At 42.4% G+C, this 17,183-nt stretch overlaps 1 long non-coding RNA gene across 2 annotated transcripts in view; it reads right to left on the bottom strand.

Moving 5' to 3' along the window:
* Nucleotides 1-17,183, bottom strand: part of LOC147030301 (uncharacterized) — a 64,498-nt gene that overhangs the window by 405 nt on the left and 46,910 nt on the right. The window lies entirely within an intron of this gene.

Raw genomic sequence — 17,183 nt, forward strand, 5'->3', positions numbered from 1 at the left:
GTATTCTTTCCCTAAATTTGCCCCTTAAGCTCATATAAAAAATAGGACCACTGGACCTGTAGCTTATCTGGGCCCTGGCCTAATGTTGTAACCCAAATTTGGTGGCATTCTCACTGGTGGATGTGGAGAAGATTTTTAAAGGAATTTACATGAGTTTCCCAAAAATTTGCTACATCCGCTATTTTGAAACTTTCAGTCAGGTGATCGGCATAACCTCTGCAATTTAACATCCCGACCCTGGCCTAATGTTGTAACTCAAATTTGGTAGCATTTTGATTGGTCGGTCTGCAAAAGCAGATTTTTGAAGGAATTTACATGATTTTCCCAAATCTTTCCAAAGTCCTCTATTTTGACACTCACATGATCAGCATGACCTCCACAATATAATATCAGTACCCCGTGCTAATGTTGTAACCCAAATTTGGTGGTATTCTGATTGGTGGATCTGGAGAAGATTTTTGAAGGTATTTGCGTGACGGCCATTTTGACACACTTCCGGTCATGGGATCGGCATGGTCTCTGGAATTTTAACATCAGGACCCTTTCCAAATGTTGCAACCCAAATTTGGCAGCATTCTGACCTGTGCAGCTGGAGAAGATTTTTGAAGGAATTTACGCGACTGCAATTTTGACGTACTTCTGGTCACGTGATTGGCATGTCCTCCACAACTTAACATCAGGATCCTGACCTAATATTGTGATCCAAATTTGGTGGCATTCTGACTGGTGGGTCTGGAGAAGAAGATTTTTGAAGGAATTTACGTGATTTTTCCTAAAAATTAACTGGGTCAGTCATTTTGACAGACTTCCGGTCAAGTGTTTGGTATGACCTCCGCAAGTTGACATCCCTACCCTGGCGTAATGTTGTAACCGAAATTTGGAAATATTCTGACTGGTGGATCTGGAGAAATCATCTTTGAAGGAATTTACGTGATTTCCCCAAAAATAACTAAGTCGGCCATTTTGACAAACTTCCGGTCACGTGATCGACATGACCTCTGCAAGTTAACATTCCTACCCTGGCCTAATGTTGCAACCACAATTTGGGGACATACTGACTGGTGGGTCTGGAGAAGAAGATTTTTGAAGGCATTTACGTGATTTTTCCCAAAAATTAACTGGGTCAGTCATTTTGACAGACTTCTGGTCAAGTGTTTGGTATGACCTCCGCAAGTTAACATTACCCTGGCCTAATGTTGTAACCCAAATTTGGTGATATTCTGACTGGTGGGTCTGGAGAAGTTTTTTAAAAAGGAATTTACATGATGTTTCCAAACATTGACTAAGGCGGTCATTTTGACACATTTCCCGTAGTGTAATCGGAATGACCTACACAATTTAACATCCCCACCCTGGCCTAATGTTGTGTCCCAAATTTGGTAGCATTCTGACTGGTGGGTCTGGAGAAGATTTTTGAAGGAATTTATTGAGTCGGTCATTTTGACCCACTGAAGTCATGTGACTGGAATGAGCTTTGCAACCCACGTTACCAGTCAGGAGGGGATTATTGCTGCCAGATTTCAGCCGGATTGGCCGAGCAGTTTGGCCGGAGAAGTCGAAATCGGAGACGGAGGGACGGACGGATGAACAGACGGACGAACGGTACGTGATGACAATACCTTATCTGGAATTTCAGTTCAAGATAAGCTAATAATTAATGTCAGTGTGTGTCAGTTAGTCAGTCCTTGTGTCTCCTCCATGACTTCAAAACCATGAAACCCAGAGGCCCCAAACTTTGCATGCAAACTAAGGAAACTCCACAGAAAAGCATGAATGAAAATTGGGTGTTTGGGTAAATTTAAACACTCCTTTTGATGATAATTTAGGGGGTTCTCATCACAAAAAAATAAAATCAAAAATAAGCCTTATGAAGATGGTGGCGCACAATCTTTATCAGCCTTCTGTTAGCTCTGGGTCTTAAGCTGCCATTTTGTTTGGCCTGTTCAACAATGCCTTGACTTGGAACAGGCTGCAATGGTTTTTTAATGATAAAGCGCTGAAATTTTTTTTTCACTTTCCTCAGTCATCTCCTCGAATGCCTGATCTTCATATCTACAAATTGCTGTATACATCGCTTTTGTGGGTGCTATAGTTTTCAAATTATGAGATTGGAGTGATTTCATGCATTATATGATGTGATTTTCCACAATGGACTTTCATGGACTAATTAAAGTATAAAATTGAAATATGATTTCGGATTTGAGGATTAGATCACGTGGACTAAATGAGAGTTTAAATCTGGAGTGAAATCTGAAAATGTGAAGAAATTAGCAATGTCTTTGTTTTGGGGGGGGGGGGGGGTGTCCCATTGCCAATCAGCTTGCTTTTGCTTGCCAAGCCAGCCATTCATTCATTATCAACCATTTTGTTGGAATGCTTGCTTAAGTGCTTGAACCACGTGGCAAACACGATACTCTCTCTTTCTTTGGAGTGCAGCCTAATGGCTGCTGGTTGCATCATTAGTTATGGACACGGCTATGCCGCTGATGCAGTGTCCCTAGTACCAGTACACTGGTACTCACATTGCCGACCTCGGAAGGACGACAGGCTGAGTCAACCCCACATGGTATTAATTCAGCGGCCAACGAGACTCGAACTCAGGATCCTAGGATCCCAAGTCAGCCACCCTAACCGCAAAGCCAACACCAGCCTTATAACACTCCCTGGTTTTACCATTTTCTTACCTTTATTTTTGCTTTTGTCTTTTTGCTTAAATATGTGTAATTACTTTGTTGCTCAACTTTTAGTGGTATTCTTCGATGTTTGTTTATTTGCACCTTCTTGTGTGATCTGCTTTCATTTAGGATGTTATTTAATTTCATTAGGAACTTGGAGTGATGTTTTTTGCATAAAGATACAGAAGGAAATTAGATGCAGGTGGAGGCCATTCAGCCCATGATGCCTGCACCATATCAACACCACACCAATTTATCAACCCAACACCAATTTATCAACATCAGATCAAAACAAGAAAAATGCAAAATGTTTTTTTTTTTAAGTATTTTTTGTGTTTTAGCTCAGCTAGTGATGAAATTGGCAAAGCATCATCCGAGGAGTCGGCGTGGTGTCACAGTTACGTGACTTTGCTTGGATACGCGACCGCCAAATTGGCAAAGGGGAAAACAAAAGTCGTTGTACACAAGATCACACGTATTATCGCTGTTCACTTGTGCACAACGACTCTTGCTTTCGGAAACATACTTGCTCATCTCTCACTTTGTTTTGGTTGAATGATTGATAAATTTAGTTCATGCAACTGTTTGCAATGTCCTATCGGTATATATTATGGAAGATTTGCCAGGTGAGGCACACCAGCACAACTCATCCAGCATCGTCACTTATCAAGAAAATTTGCAACGCACAGCCAGTCCCACTTCATGCTCCTGCTGTTAAGTGGGGAAGAGAACATAAGCAGACTGCATTTCAAGAGTACACATCTGTGATGTATTGCTATGTTGCATCTGCGCATGAGTGGACATTGTGATTGGGAATGCGTGTGCAGTGGCGTGGAATAAAGCAGTTTGGACAATGGCGGCATTCTGGTAACCCATGGTTCTCTTTACCTCTTGACGACGCGTTTCAGTTCTGAAAGACCTGAACATCTGGTGATGAGGATAAACTACTTTGCTTTGGAGACTGACTTGTTCTCTCTTCCTGAAGTCGTGGCCACATTTGGCACGATTGGAGAGTTTCAAGCTGATGAGGAAGAGTGGTCGCTTTATGTGGAGCTTCTGCAGCACTATTTCACAGCTCACGATATTATGAGTGTGGAGAAACAGCGGTCCATAATGCAGGGTGTTTGCAATGCGCCAATATACAAGCTCATGTCAAGATTTGTTCATACCAAGGAAACTGCGGAAAGTCCCATTTTCGGACCTGATTAAAGTCATCGAACAACAACAGAATCCGAGGCCGTGGGTGATGATGCAGCACTTCAACCTGAACAGCCGCAGTCAAGAAGGAGGTGAGCCCATTGCGGATTATGTAGCAGCCTTACGTAAATTAGCTGAACAGTGTGAATATATAGGTAATCTCGAGGAAATTCTGCAGGATCGGTTTGTCTGTGGAGTTACGAACGACTGCATCCAATGCAGATTGCTGACGGAAGCAACATTTGATTTCGACAAGGCCCTGAATGTAGCTTCATCAATGGAATTGTCAGAAAATAACGCATTGGATCTCTGTGAACATACCGGAGTAGTAGCAGTAACCAAAATGATGAGCTTGAATAGGCATCAGACCCCCCCCCCCCCACCGTGCTTCATCTTTTGAGAGGGGGGGTCCACAGTAAAATGTGATCACTGTGGTTGGATGGCTCATAATCAAACTCGTGAGTGTTAAGCTAGAAATGTGGGCTGCTGTAAATGCAGCAAAAAGGGTCACTTTGCAAGAGTCTGTCGATCGAAACCCAAAACCCGAAGCATTCCTCAGAGCAAGAACAGTTCTCCGCAGGGAACGAGCAGAAGGTCTAAATACAAGACATATCAGTTAGAGGAGGGAAATGAAGAGGACACGTACAGTCTTTTTCATAAATCGAGCAACCAAGCGAAATCCAAACCACTGGTTGTGAGGTTGGAGGTACAAGGTAGCGAAGTACAGATGCAAATATGTAGATACCGGGTCTTCAATATCAATGATTAGTGAGGCTATGTTCCAGGAGAAGTGGAGGGCAGACGACCCAAACAGACCCACAATCTGTCCCAATCAGACCATACTACGCACATATACTGGTGAATCTGTGGATATTGTGAGAGAATGCAAAGTCGCTGTAATGTATGACACACAGAAGGCAGAGTTGACCTTAATTGTGGTGAGAGGTTCACGGCTCAGTCTGCTGGGATGGGATTGGCTCTGGGCAATCCGCTTGAATTGGCAGACTGTGAACAACCTCAATGGCAATGATCAATTGTGAAAACTCCTCAAGGACGATGGAGATCTTTTCACATTGGAGCTGGGAAAACTGAAAGGAACAGAGGTAGAGCTAGATATTGACCCAAATGCAATTCCTAAGTTTGTGAAAGCCCACCAATTACCATTTTCACTGAAAGGGAAGGTACATCAGGAGTTGGATCGGTTGCTGAAGGCTGGAATCATAGAACCCGAACAATTTTCTCATTGGGCAGCTCCGATCAACCCAGTTATGAAAGGAGATGGCTCGGTTTGGATATGCGGAGACTACAAGGTTACCGTTAATCTGGCATCCCGTGCATTGATGAGTTGTTCACAAAACTCTCTGGGGGGGGGGGGGGAACTCTTGGAACACAAAGTTAGATTTGAGCCATGACTACCAGCAGTTGGTTTTGTCGAAAACTTCACGTGGATTTGTCACAATAAACACACATCGTGGATTGTTCAGATACACATGCTTAGCATTTGGCGTGTGTCAATGACATCATCTGAGTTCCAATGCATCATGGAAAATTTGCTGGTGGGGATTCCAGGAGTCATGGTCTACCATCCATCCATCCATCCATGAGGACCATAACACTGTGCAGAGCTTTTGTTCTGCCTGAACAGTCTCCTTGGCTATCGGGCACAATACTGGACGGGTCACCACTCCGGCACAGGATACCAGCAAGCTGGCAGTCATTTTGCCGACCTCAGAAGGATGACAGGTAGAGTCAACCCCACCTAGTATTAATTCAACAGCTGAGTGGGATTTGAACTCAGGATCCTAGGATCCCAAGCCCACCACCCTAACCATTAAGCCAACAATGGTCTTCCTTGATGATTTGTCAGTAACAGGAGATTCCATTAGTGACCATCTTGGCAACCTTAAGAGTGTCTTGAAGTTGCAAGATGCGAGATTGTGATTATGACATAAATGCATTTTTCTCGTTGCTGAAGTCACATACCTCGGCCACAAGTTAACCATGAATGGCATACAGCTGATGGATAAAAATTTCAGGACAATCCCCAATGCACCTGCACCAAAGAATGTAAAAGAACTGAAGTCCTTCTTAGAATCCAATGGTTACTGAACTACTATGGCAATTTTTTGCCAGATTTATCATCTGCACTTGAGCCTCTGCATCACCAACTATGGAAGGATCAACAAGGAGAATTCCAAAAAGAAAAGTGGTTACTGAAATCCACATACGTCCTGCCTCATTACAATTATAGCAATAAACTAGTGGTGTCATATGATGCCAGTTCATATGGTGTCAGCATGGTGCTGGACACATAATGCCAGATGGCACAGAGAGACTGATCGGCTATGCTTTGCGCACATTGAATAATGTAGAGCGCAGATACTTGCAGGTCGGTAAGGAAGGCTTCACAGTAAATTTTGGAGTTAATAAATTCCACATTTATCTGTATGGTCGTAACTTTCAAAAAAATAGAGACCACAAGCCCTTGCTTGGGTTATTTAATGAAAAGCAGGCTATTCCAAAAATGGCATCATCTGAAGTTCAGCAATGGGCATTGACCCTTGCAGCCTATGATTATGATATCGCATACAAACCTGGCATGGCCAATGCCAATGGTGACGTGCTGAGCCATCTTCCATGTGCACTGACTAGGCCGGATGCTCCAATTCCTGGAGAAGTGTCTCTCTTGATGGACACGATGAAGAGTTCACCGATCACCCCTACGTGTGTACGGCTAATGACAGGCAGGGACTCTTTAGTTTGATGCGTTTATGAGTACATCATCAGGGGTTGGCCAGACACATTGCTACAGGAAAAGTTCAAACCACTCGCTAGTCGTAAGCAGGAACTGAGCGTTCATGTAGGTTGTGTGCTACGGGAAGCACGGGTGGTACTGGCACTCCAATGCAGACGTCAGATAGTTGACATGTTGCACGAGGGCCACCCAGGTATTGTAAGGATGAAAGCTTTTGCACGAAGCTACATGCGGTGGCCACAAATGGATATTGAATTGGAGCAAAGAGTTAAAGGATGTAATGGAATGTCAGGCATACCAGAAACTTCCTTCCAAAGCACCACTACATCCTTGGGAGTACCCTAGTCAACCATGGTCGTGCATACATGTAGACTATGCAGGTCCAGTTGATGCAAAGATGCTATTCATTCTGGTCGATGCATACTCAAAGTGGATTGAAGTATATGTCACTTCAACAAGCTCAAATGAGCTAAGATCCTCATCCTCTTAATGATGACGTCATAAAAACGAATATGACGTCATTGTGATGTATCAGGTTTGCGAAAAATTGTCTGTGCTAATGCCCGGCTTGATTCCCGCAAACAAAATTCAAACAGCTTGCCGAGTTTCGGAGATAATGGTATAGGCGATTTCCATTAGCGGCGATATTATGACGTTAACTTTTTTTCGAGGAAGAATTTCCAAAATCGGAGATGGTTCCTGCCTGCGCGTGGGCTTTCTGCATAAACATGGAAAGTTTTACGAAGATGCGATGAAAACTCTGGGTTGTGAAACAAAAAATATGACGTCATAGTGATGTATCATATGTGCGGTAATTCATCTCTGCTATTGCCCTGTTCGATTCCCGCAAACAGAATTCAAAAAGCTTGCCTAGTTTTGGAGATAATTTTTTAGGCGATTTCCATTAGCAGAGATATTTTGACGTCATAACTTTTTTTTCTAGGAGGAATTTTCAAAATCGGAGATGGTTACTGTCTGCACAGGGTATTTTTTTTACATATATATATGCCAAGTTTCAGGAAGTTTCGATGAAAACTGTAGGCTGTGAAACAAATGAAACAAAAAACAAAAAATGTCAAAAAATAGGAATGAAGTCATAAAAATTGATATGACGTCATAGTGATGCATCATATGTGTGGTAATTCATCTCTGCTAATGCCCTGTTCGATTCCCGCAAACAGAATTCAAAAAGCTTGCCTAGTTTGAGATAATTTTTTAGGCGATTTCCATTAGCGGAGATATTTTGACGTCGTAACTTTTTTTCTGGGAGGAATTTTTAAAATCGGAGATGGTTACTGTGCGCAGGGAATTTTTACATGGATACACCAAGTTTCAGGAAGTTTCGATGAAAACTGTAGGCTGTGAAACAACAAGTTTCACGAAAATCCGATGAAAACTGGGTTGTGAAACAACTCGGAAGAATTTCCAAAATCGGAGATGGTTACTGCCTGCGCGTGGGCTTTCTGCATATACATGGCAAGTTTCACGAAGATCCGATGAAAACTCTGGGTTGTGAAACAAAGAATGTCAAAAAATAGGAATGACGTCATAAAAATTGATATGACGTCATAGAGATGTATCATATGTGCGATAATTCATCTCTGCTAATGCCCTGTTAGATTCCCACAAACAGAATTCAAAAAGCTTGCCTAGTTTGAGATAATTTTTTCGGTGATTTCCATTAGCGGAGATATTTTGATGTCACAACTTTTTTCTCGGAGGAAATTTCCAAAATCGGAGATGGCTACTGTCTGCGCAGGGTATTTTTACATATATATGTCAAGTTTCAGGAAGTTTTGGTAAAAACTGTAGGCTGTGAAACAAAAAAGTCCACAAGAACAACGACGTGAGGAAGACTTCGAGATCCTCCACGAGGATCTAAAAATGACGAGTGAAGTGACGATTAACAAATTATGAGAAGCGTTTGCTCACACAGCATACCTCAAACTATTGTGTTGGACAATGGGATGTGTTTCACAAGCGAAGAATCTGCAAAGTTCTTGAACATGAACGGAGTTCGATACATCAGGAGTGCTCCAATATCATCCAGTGACAAACGGGTTAGCGGAACGTGCGGTGAAAACTGTGAAATCGGCACTGCGTAAAACGAGTGGTCCGTTACACACTCACGTGCTACAATTTCTCTTGAGTTCTCGCACAACACTGCAGTCCACGACACAAACACCGGCAGAGATGCTCATGAACAGGAAGCTTCGTACACGTATAAACATGGTTGTACCCAACATCAACACCACGGTTGAGCATAAACAGCTGTCCCAAAAATTAGCTCATGATTCGCAGACAATTCAGGAGTTTGAAATTGGACAATACGTTGCTGTTCAAAATTACAGCTCGAGAGACAAGTGGGTACCTGGTTACATTGCCAAGTGAACGGGTCCTGTTTCATACACTGTGGAAGTGTCAACTGGAGGCATGAAGCAGTTGTGGAAGCGACATGCCGACCGGATCAGACACCGAGCTTCGACATTTTCAACGAAAGTCATCAGTGATGTTGATTTTTCAGCAGAAGTGGAAGTGAACATCAGGGGAATGACACACGGACACCTGAGAACAACGTTACAGTGGATGACATTGAGGATCCCAAGGCCGACATTGTTCCTGAGCCTATTAGGAGGCATTAACCACAAAGAGATTGAAAAACAAAACCAGATTGCTGTGGCTGTAAAAAAAATAATTAAAGGCCAAGCATGCAATGCACAAAGACTGAAGTATTCATTGGTCTCGTTGGCATCTTGTGTACTGCAAGAGTAAGCCGTTTGCATTTTTGGAGAATCTAAAATTACAGTTGTTCTTGGGGGTTTTAAAACCCAGGTCGAAAAACCAGTTAAAACCAGTACACATTTTCAACTGGTCTCTATTGGTTCTAATTGGTCTTTAACTGGTCTCTATTGGTTTCAACTGGTACCAGTTAAATTCAGTCAGAATTCCAATTTCCCAGTTAAAAAAACCAGTAGCTCATATTTGTACCAGTTAAAGTCTTACTGGTTCCAGTTGATACCAGTTGCAATGTACTGGTCCCAGTTGATACCAGTTGCAATGTACTGGTCTCCCAGTTGATACCAGTTAGAATGTACTGGTCCCAGTTGATACCAGTTAGTTAAATACAATTGTATTTCAACTGGTAATATATCACTCTATTCCAATTTCCATATTAAAACCAGTAAGAAACCAACTGGCTTTACTGGTACCAGTTGGCTACTGGTTTTCAACTGGTACCAGTTGACCAGTAAGCTACTGGTCTTTACTGGTTTTTTGACCTGGGAAGGTGTTAATTGTCTGAGAAGAAGGATGTGTGATGTATTGCAATGTTGCGTCTGTGCGTGCATGGACATGGTGATCGTAACACTGAATGTGCACAATGGCGGCGTCCTGGTCATGCATGTTTCTCGTTGCCTCTTGATGGCCTTTCGGTTCTCATTGCCTTTCGGTTCTGGAAGACCTGAACAACATCAACACACCAACATGGTTCGGCAGCCATATGTTTAAAAAACAAAACAAAAAAAACTTCAAACATCTCTTCTGAAATGGCTAAACAGATCGAGGCAAATTTTTACACGTACGATTGCCTATCCGTGAGGAACAAAACGTTCACACATGTAACATTATAGGTCACATGGTTTGGCAGCCATATTGGATTTACCATCAAACCTACAAAAGCTACTTCTCCAGACCAGCTGGACAGATCAAGAGGAAACTTCACACAAATGTTCACCAAACCTTGTGGATACCAGGGTGTTCACGAATAACTGATCGGTTACATGGTCTGGCATTCATATTGGATTGAGCGAAAAGATTGAAAAAAATATTTCTCTTGAACTACTTCATCAATCGACGTGAAACTTCACAATTATGATTGAGTAGTGATGGGGAATATGTATTGTTACGGTTGTGGATATACACAGAACACCATTCAGGCTTCCCAGAGATCAGTTATGTCGATCAGTGTGTGTTCAGATTAGATTTCCCCACCGATGTTTAACGGGCAATTATTCGTGTCACTGGGCTGTGATGTTTGAGTCAGCCATTATTCTTTTGCTATCTTTATTTTGGAACAACCACTACTTCAACACCCACAACCACCTTTCAACAACCACGCCATTCCCACCACAGCGCCAACCACAACCACCATCTCAACAACCACGCTATCCCCACCCCAGCGTCAACCACAACCACCATCTCAACAACCACGCCATCCCCACCACAGCGCTAACCACACTGCAACAACTCCCACCCCAATATCCATCAGAACGGGTAAACAGAAATGACAGTTCGAAAACAACAACTGAGCCCAGCCGAGCTCTGTTGGAATATTCCCTCAGAAGGGCGAAAGAAACATAATGTCCGTGATCGGGCCAAAAGAGCGGGCCAAGAGCCGAGCCGAACCCCCCTGGAATGTCCCCCCCCCCACATGCCGCGAAGGGAGGGGCGAAGCGCCGGGGCGATAAAAGGCCGGGCTGAAAACGCCAAGGGGTCGGTCGGTCTGGGTTCGCCGTGGAATTGAGTGGAAGTCTGGGAGCGGAGTCGAGCTGCAATCGTTTGCAGTCTGGGAGTGCAGCAGAGTCTGTCAGCGAGGTGAAAGAGAGTCCCTCTGCTTGGTCTCTCTCCTTGGTCAACGGAGGAGCCGGTGGAGCCGGAGAGGAGTCGCCAGCCGGATTGCCGTTGAAGACACGGGTGGAGTCCAGCGGAGTGCGGGCAGGGCCACCGAGGGTCGCCGAACCAAGGGCCGGCGAGTCACCACAAGGGTGAAAGGTAGCCTGCGCGGTCTCTCGGAGCCTCGCAGTCATCCTGGCTCCGAGGAACATTAAAGGCCTGCGGGCCCTCTTCTCACCCTTTTCTTTCCTGGGGTTTCTTTGAATGAATGTTGTGGCCGGTGTCCGTCAAGTAGTGAACTGTTAAGTGCATGTACGTAAATAATAGAACGGTTGTAGTTCTTCGTCTTGCTTGTTCCTGCATTGCTTTACTGAGTGCATGATTGCATACGTGTATGACTGCTTACGTGTGTATAAATAAATGTTCCTGTGTGAATGTCACCTGTTCGTTGCGTCATTTCCCTCAATTGAGCTGCCATATTGCGTTTGGGATATGAGCTGGCTTTTAAATAGCCGATAAAGTAATCGGATCTGGCGGGACTTGGCGATATACACCGCTCGGCAAATCGCAAAAGGAGCGAGCTGCTTAAGCGGCTCGTTTCAAAACAGGTCCCGTTGAGGTGTAAATCCCCGGCATTTCTGTCTGCACGCATACTTAGGTAAATCGACAATTCGGCGATCGGACCCTGTCGTGCGTGGACAGAATAGTTGGCTTATTTACGGTGTGATTAAAAACACACCCGTAGCTGGATTTCGGCATTGATCCGAAAGCTGCGACTGGATTTCCACGGTCGGTGGGCGCGCGGCCGCGGTTGGTTAAAAGCGGTCACTCGCACACCAGAGTGGTGAGAATCCACAACAATATGTTTTAAATTTCAACCTGATCGGATGTATGGTCTGGAAGCAAGAATTTTTACCCTGTGGGGGTCTTCCACCCCATGGGGTCAAAGCTCCGCTCGTGTTCTCTCTTTTCTTGTGTACACTTCATTTGAACGTCTATTTCCCCATTATTCGTGAACAGAATTCGATGAACATTGACAGGTATATACTAGACACATATGCATTAACTGAGCCCAAAGTGTGATTGCGGCCCTTCAGGCCGAGGAACGGCCCATTTTCTTAAAATTGTTATTTCTCAGTTATTAGTGAACAGAACCGAACCAAGCTTGACAGGTATATTCTTGAGAACATTCCCCAGGCAATAACTGAGGCCAAAGCGCGATTCTGGCCCTTTGGGCCAAGAAACGGCCCTTTTGGGCCATTTTCTTGAAATTGTTATTTTTCGGTTATTAGTGGACGGAACCGAACCAAACTTGACAGGTATATTCTTGAGAACATTCCCCAGGCACTAACTGAGCCCAAAGTGCAATTCCGGCCCTTTGGGCCGAGAAACGGCCCTTTCGGCCCATTTTCTTGAAATTGTTATTTAAAAAACAAAAACAATTAAATGTGCTGGGCAATGCCCAATGCAAAATGAAGTCGCAAATTATGATATGAAACTAGCCTCACTCTTCTGAGGTGTTCTGGTTTCTATTTCTGATGCGATAAAAATGTTTCCAAATATCAAAACTATCTGTTGTCCATGCTGTCGCTCACCTGAGAGTTGTACGAATGAACTCCCATTGGGTATGTTCGCAATTCAAACTTGTTTTTTTAATCTGGGTTCTTTTTTATTTATTTTTTTAATAAGGCTCACATTTGATGTGCCTGGAAAAGTTTGAGGGAAGAGGAATAGCAGCTGAAACCCGAATCCTATCCAGGTTCCTTCTGATGACTCCAATGTAGGACTGTACCTATTTGGTCTTCCATTTGATTTGAATTTAATTTATTTTCACCCCATTCTGAATTCAATTGAATAATAAACGTCATGGGTCAGGGCCAAGTGTCTGATTAAAGCAAGACGTCTTAGTACCCCGTGTTGTGTCGTAAAATCAGCCAACATGTAAGTCCTTTCGCTCAATCGTTTAATGGCGGCTCTCATCTCCTTCAATCCTCACACCCCACTGACGTCACTCTCGGTTCCGCCTCGTCAGTTCTGGCTCATCATGCATACATTAATATTCATGCAACTCCCAAAACCACACCCAGACAGTTATGTCTGGAAAGCAGTTATCTCCGGACATGTTTGGACGGTGGTTATGTCTGGACGGACCCTCCCTTCATGCTGCCTTCCCTTGCCCTCCCCTCATGCTGCCTTCCCTTGCCCTCAATTGCCCTCCCCTCACATTCCCTTCCCTTGCCCTCCCCTCACATTCCCTTCCCTTGCCCTCCCCTCACTCTGCCTTCCCTTACCCATCCTCGCTCCCCAACCCCTCCTTCCCCACTCCCCACTTTTCCTCACTCCCCCCTCCTTCCTCGCTCCCCCACCCTGCCTCTCTTCCGCCTCTCTTCCTCCTCTCTTCTTTAATATTTGCAAGGTAAATGAAACAGAGTGTGCTTGGCCATGGGGATGTGTGACATGATCAGAATAGTTATTTCAGCTTACACAATCAAGCAGCTGATTGCACGTGTCTGTAAACAACAGCTGTGGATACATTAGACTCCTATTAGCATGGCAAATTCAGCACCAAACAGGATCAAGGGTCAAGGACCACCTTTTAGTAGCTTATATTTGGAGGAGGAAGAGCAAGTGTCATACAAGAGGGGAGAGAGAGCATAAGGTTAGTAAAACTACGTGCCCCACCACATCTTACAAATTTTACCTTCCAGCCATGGCTCGTCAAGTACCATAGATAGCTTTCAGCATTTTGATGCAACTGCTGCTTATTTTTGCATGGTAGAAAGAAGCTATTTGTGATTACAAATGGTTCAACAAAGAAACGTTATTTGGTTTCCCCTTGACATGGGAAACGAAATAAGGTTTCTCCGATGGTGTAAACAAAAGCTATCTGGCACCTTTCTTGTCACGTGAAATGGATGCTGACATCATCTTGGGTGCAATTCACATTATAATCGCTTGCATAAGCAGGAATGCCAATGTGAAAGGATTTTTAATATAATCCTTTATCTAAAGGTCATGCAGAAACTTGCATTACGTTACATATAGGACAGTAAGGGACATCATTGGACTTTTATCAAAGGAATACCAAGTGGTAAACCCAGGTTTTGCTTGTTTATTCGGCAGTAATACCAGATTATGGTAAGTTAATGAATCTACATCTGCCTCACTGCTGAAGATTTACTTCTTGAAATGAGGAATTACCTCTGCTATGGAGGGTCAAACAGAGGAGGTTTTCACCCCTGTTTGTCAGTCTGTTTGTGAGCAGAATATTTCAAAAAGTTATGGATGGATTCTAACGAAACTTGATCGACAGATTGGATGTGTGACAAGGAAGAAAGGTTTTTATTTTATTTTAGTAAAGATCCGGATTCGCATACATTAATTTTTTTCATTGCAAAGTCATTATTCACCATTGAGAGATAGGGCCAAAAATGATATATAGCCTGATATTTTAAAACGGTGTGGATGGATTCAAATGAAACTTTGTGGATGATTTGGGGAGGTGACAAGAACAAGCCGATTCGATTTTAGTTAAGCTCCAGATGCAGGTCTATCAGTGGTATACAAAATGTAAACTGTTCAGCCTGGTGGAGGTATGCACGCTACGAAGTGCTGTTCTCGTTTTTTATATTTTTTGTTCCTGACACCCCAACAACAACAACAACAACAAAAACCCTACAACAAAAAACCCTAACAACTTTTTTTCCTTCCCTACACCCACTAAGGAATGGGGTCAGGGATCATTTAATATTATGTCCATAACATTCACGAAGCTACAAAGGTTTACACCTGAAGCACTATAAAGTGATAAAACAAATAATCCAACTTTCTTCTTCAAAATTTTCCAATTTTTTTTCCCCTAAAACACTCCCCAGAACTCACGGATAAACCTCCAAAAGTTTGATGAAGATCAGTTTGTCCATCTTTGAGAAAAATGGTGACACACACAAACATCTCTCTGATATTTACTGCATAGATATAGTTTAACATGGAAAAAAAAGTTGATGTCTGAGACTTTTTGATTCCGAGTCAATTCTTCATTCAACCGCAATGTTAAAAGCTCCCCAAAATGGCTGCTGGAATATCCTGTTAAGTCAAAGCTCAAGCATATTCACATATTATGAAACGAAAGGCAAAATGATACTGCTGCACTACTCCCCCTCCTCATCCATGTATTAAAAAAAAAAAAAAATCACAGCAAAGAGAAATGGTCAACAAGCAAAATGTACTTTCATAAATATGAAGGCATCAAGAGGAACCTGGACAGGATTCACATTTCAGCTGCTACTCCTCTACCCTCAAACCTATCCAGGCACAGCCAAGTGAGCTTCATTCAAAAAAATAATAATAATAATAATAAAAAAACAAAAGAACCCAGATCAAAAAATTAAATAATTTTGGCTGCCAGACCATGCATTCAATCAGATTGAAATTTAAAACATATATTCCACATCAACACTAGATCATAATTGTGAAGTTTAATGTCGAACGATTAAGTAATTCAAGAGAAAGATTTTTTTATAAGGAGTTTTGCTCAAACCAATATGGCTGCCAGACCACATGACTTATAAATTATTCGTGAATACCCTGGCATCCCAAATGTTTGGGGAACATTTGTGTGAAGTTTCCCTTCGATCTGTCCAACCCTTCTTGAGAAGTACTTTTCTAGGTTTTAGGGTAAATTTTTAGGGTAAATTTTAGGGTAAATCAATTATGGCTGCCAAACCATGTGACCCATCATGTCATAGGTGTAAACCTTTTGTTCCTCATGGATAGGCGGTCATACATGTAAATCTGTTCAGCCACTTGAGAGAAGATTTTTGAAGGTTTTGATTTTTTTTTAAATCAACATAGCTGCCGAATCATGTGATTAATGAAGTCATCATTTTTTCTTTGGACAATTTTATCCTGAGATGACCCTCAAAAATTTTCAGACTGATCAGATGTAGCGTTCTACATCTGCAATTATGACGTTATAACATAGGCACCTCTGACGTCATAAAAATCTCACATTTCTCACGAGGAGTAATTTCCATGTGCAAAGTTTCAATTTTTTCCTTGGTACAGTTTCAGAGATACAGAGGTCCAAAATGTTTCTGTTTTTCCAACATGGCTGCCACACAATATGACCGATGACATCATAATTATTAAGAAACCATTCTACACGAGTAGTTGCTCCAATGGTGAAAATTTGTCTTGATCCGATAAGCGGTTGCGGAGAAAAACACTAAAGTTCTGTGCGGACAAACACACAAACAAACAATAAAAAGACGTCGTGCAGAAAAACATGATACTTGAGAAATCCACCCCAATCTACAAAGGTTGCCATGGATACATCAAATTGTCCATTTCATCAAGATTAAAATTGACAATCCTAATTAAAGCTCAAGTCAATCGGATGGAAATTGATTATTTTCAAGATTTAAATTGATGATTTTTCATTTTGAAGTTTGATCTTGAGTTGACAATTTGACTTGAAAAATCGTTCGTTTCCAAATTCATTGATTCACTCTGCAATTGCTGCTTAATTTTCAGGTTAATCAGATGAGAATTAACGGGTTTTCAAATTAAATTTGACGATTTTAGAAGTTTGATCTTGAGTTGACCTTTGACATTTTGACCTCAAAAATAGTTGTTTTCCCAATTCAGTGAAGGGCTATGGAAATCTTGTTCAACTTTCAAGTTTACACGATGAAAATTGATGATTTTTCAGTTGAAAATTGATTTTAGAAGTTTGACCTTGAGTTGACTTTTGACCTTTTGATCTCAAAAAATGGTTGGTTTTCCAATTCAGTAATGCACTATGCATTTGCTGTTTAATTTTCTTGTCAATCGGATGAAAAACGATGGTTTTATAAATTTGTCCTCAAAAAAGCTGTACAGTACAGTTCGTGTCATGATCAGGATGTATACAGTTGACAGTTACTACAAGAAAGAGGTACGTA

This window comes from Eptatretus burgeri, chromosome 3, assembly GCF_056783735.1.
Source record: "Eptatretus burgeri isolate ZD-2024b chromosome 3, Ebu_testis_v1, whole genome shotgun sequence".
In the NCBI taxonomy this organism is placed as follows: Eukaryota; Metazoa; Chordata; class Myxini; order Myxiniformes; family Myxinidae; genus Eptatretus; species Eptatretus burgeri.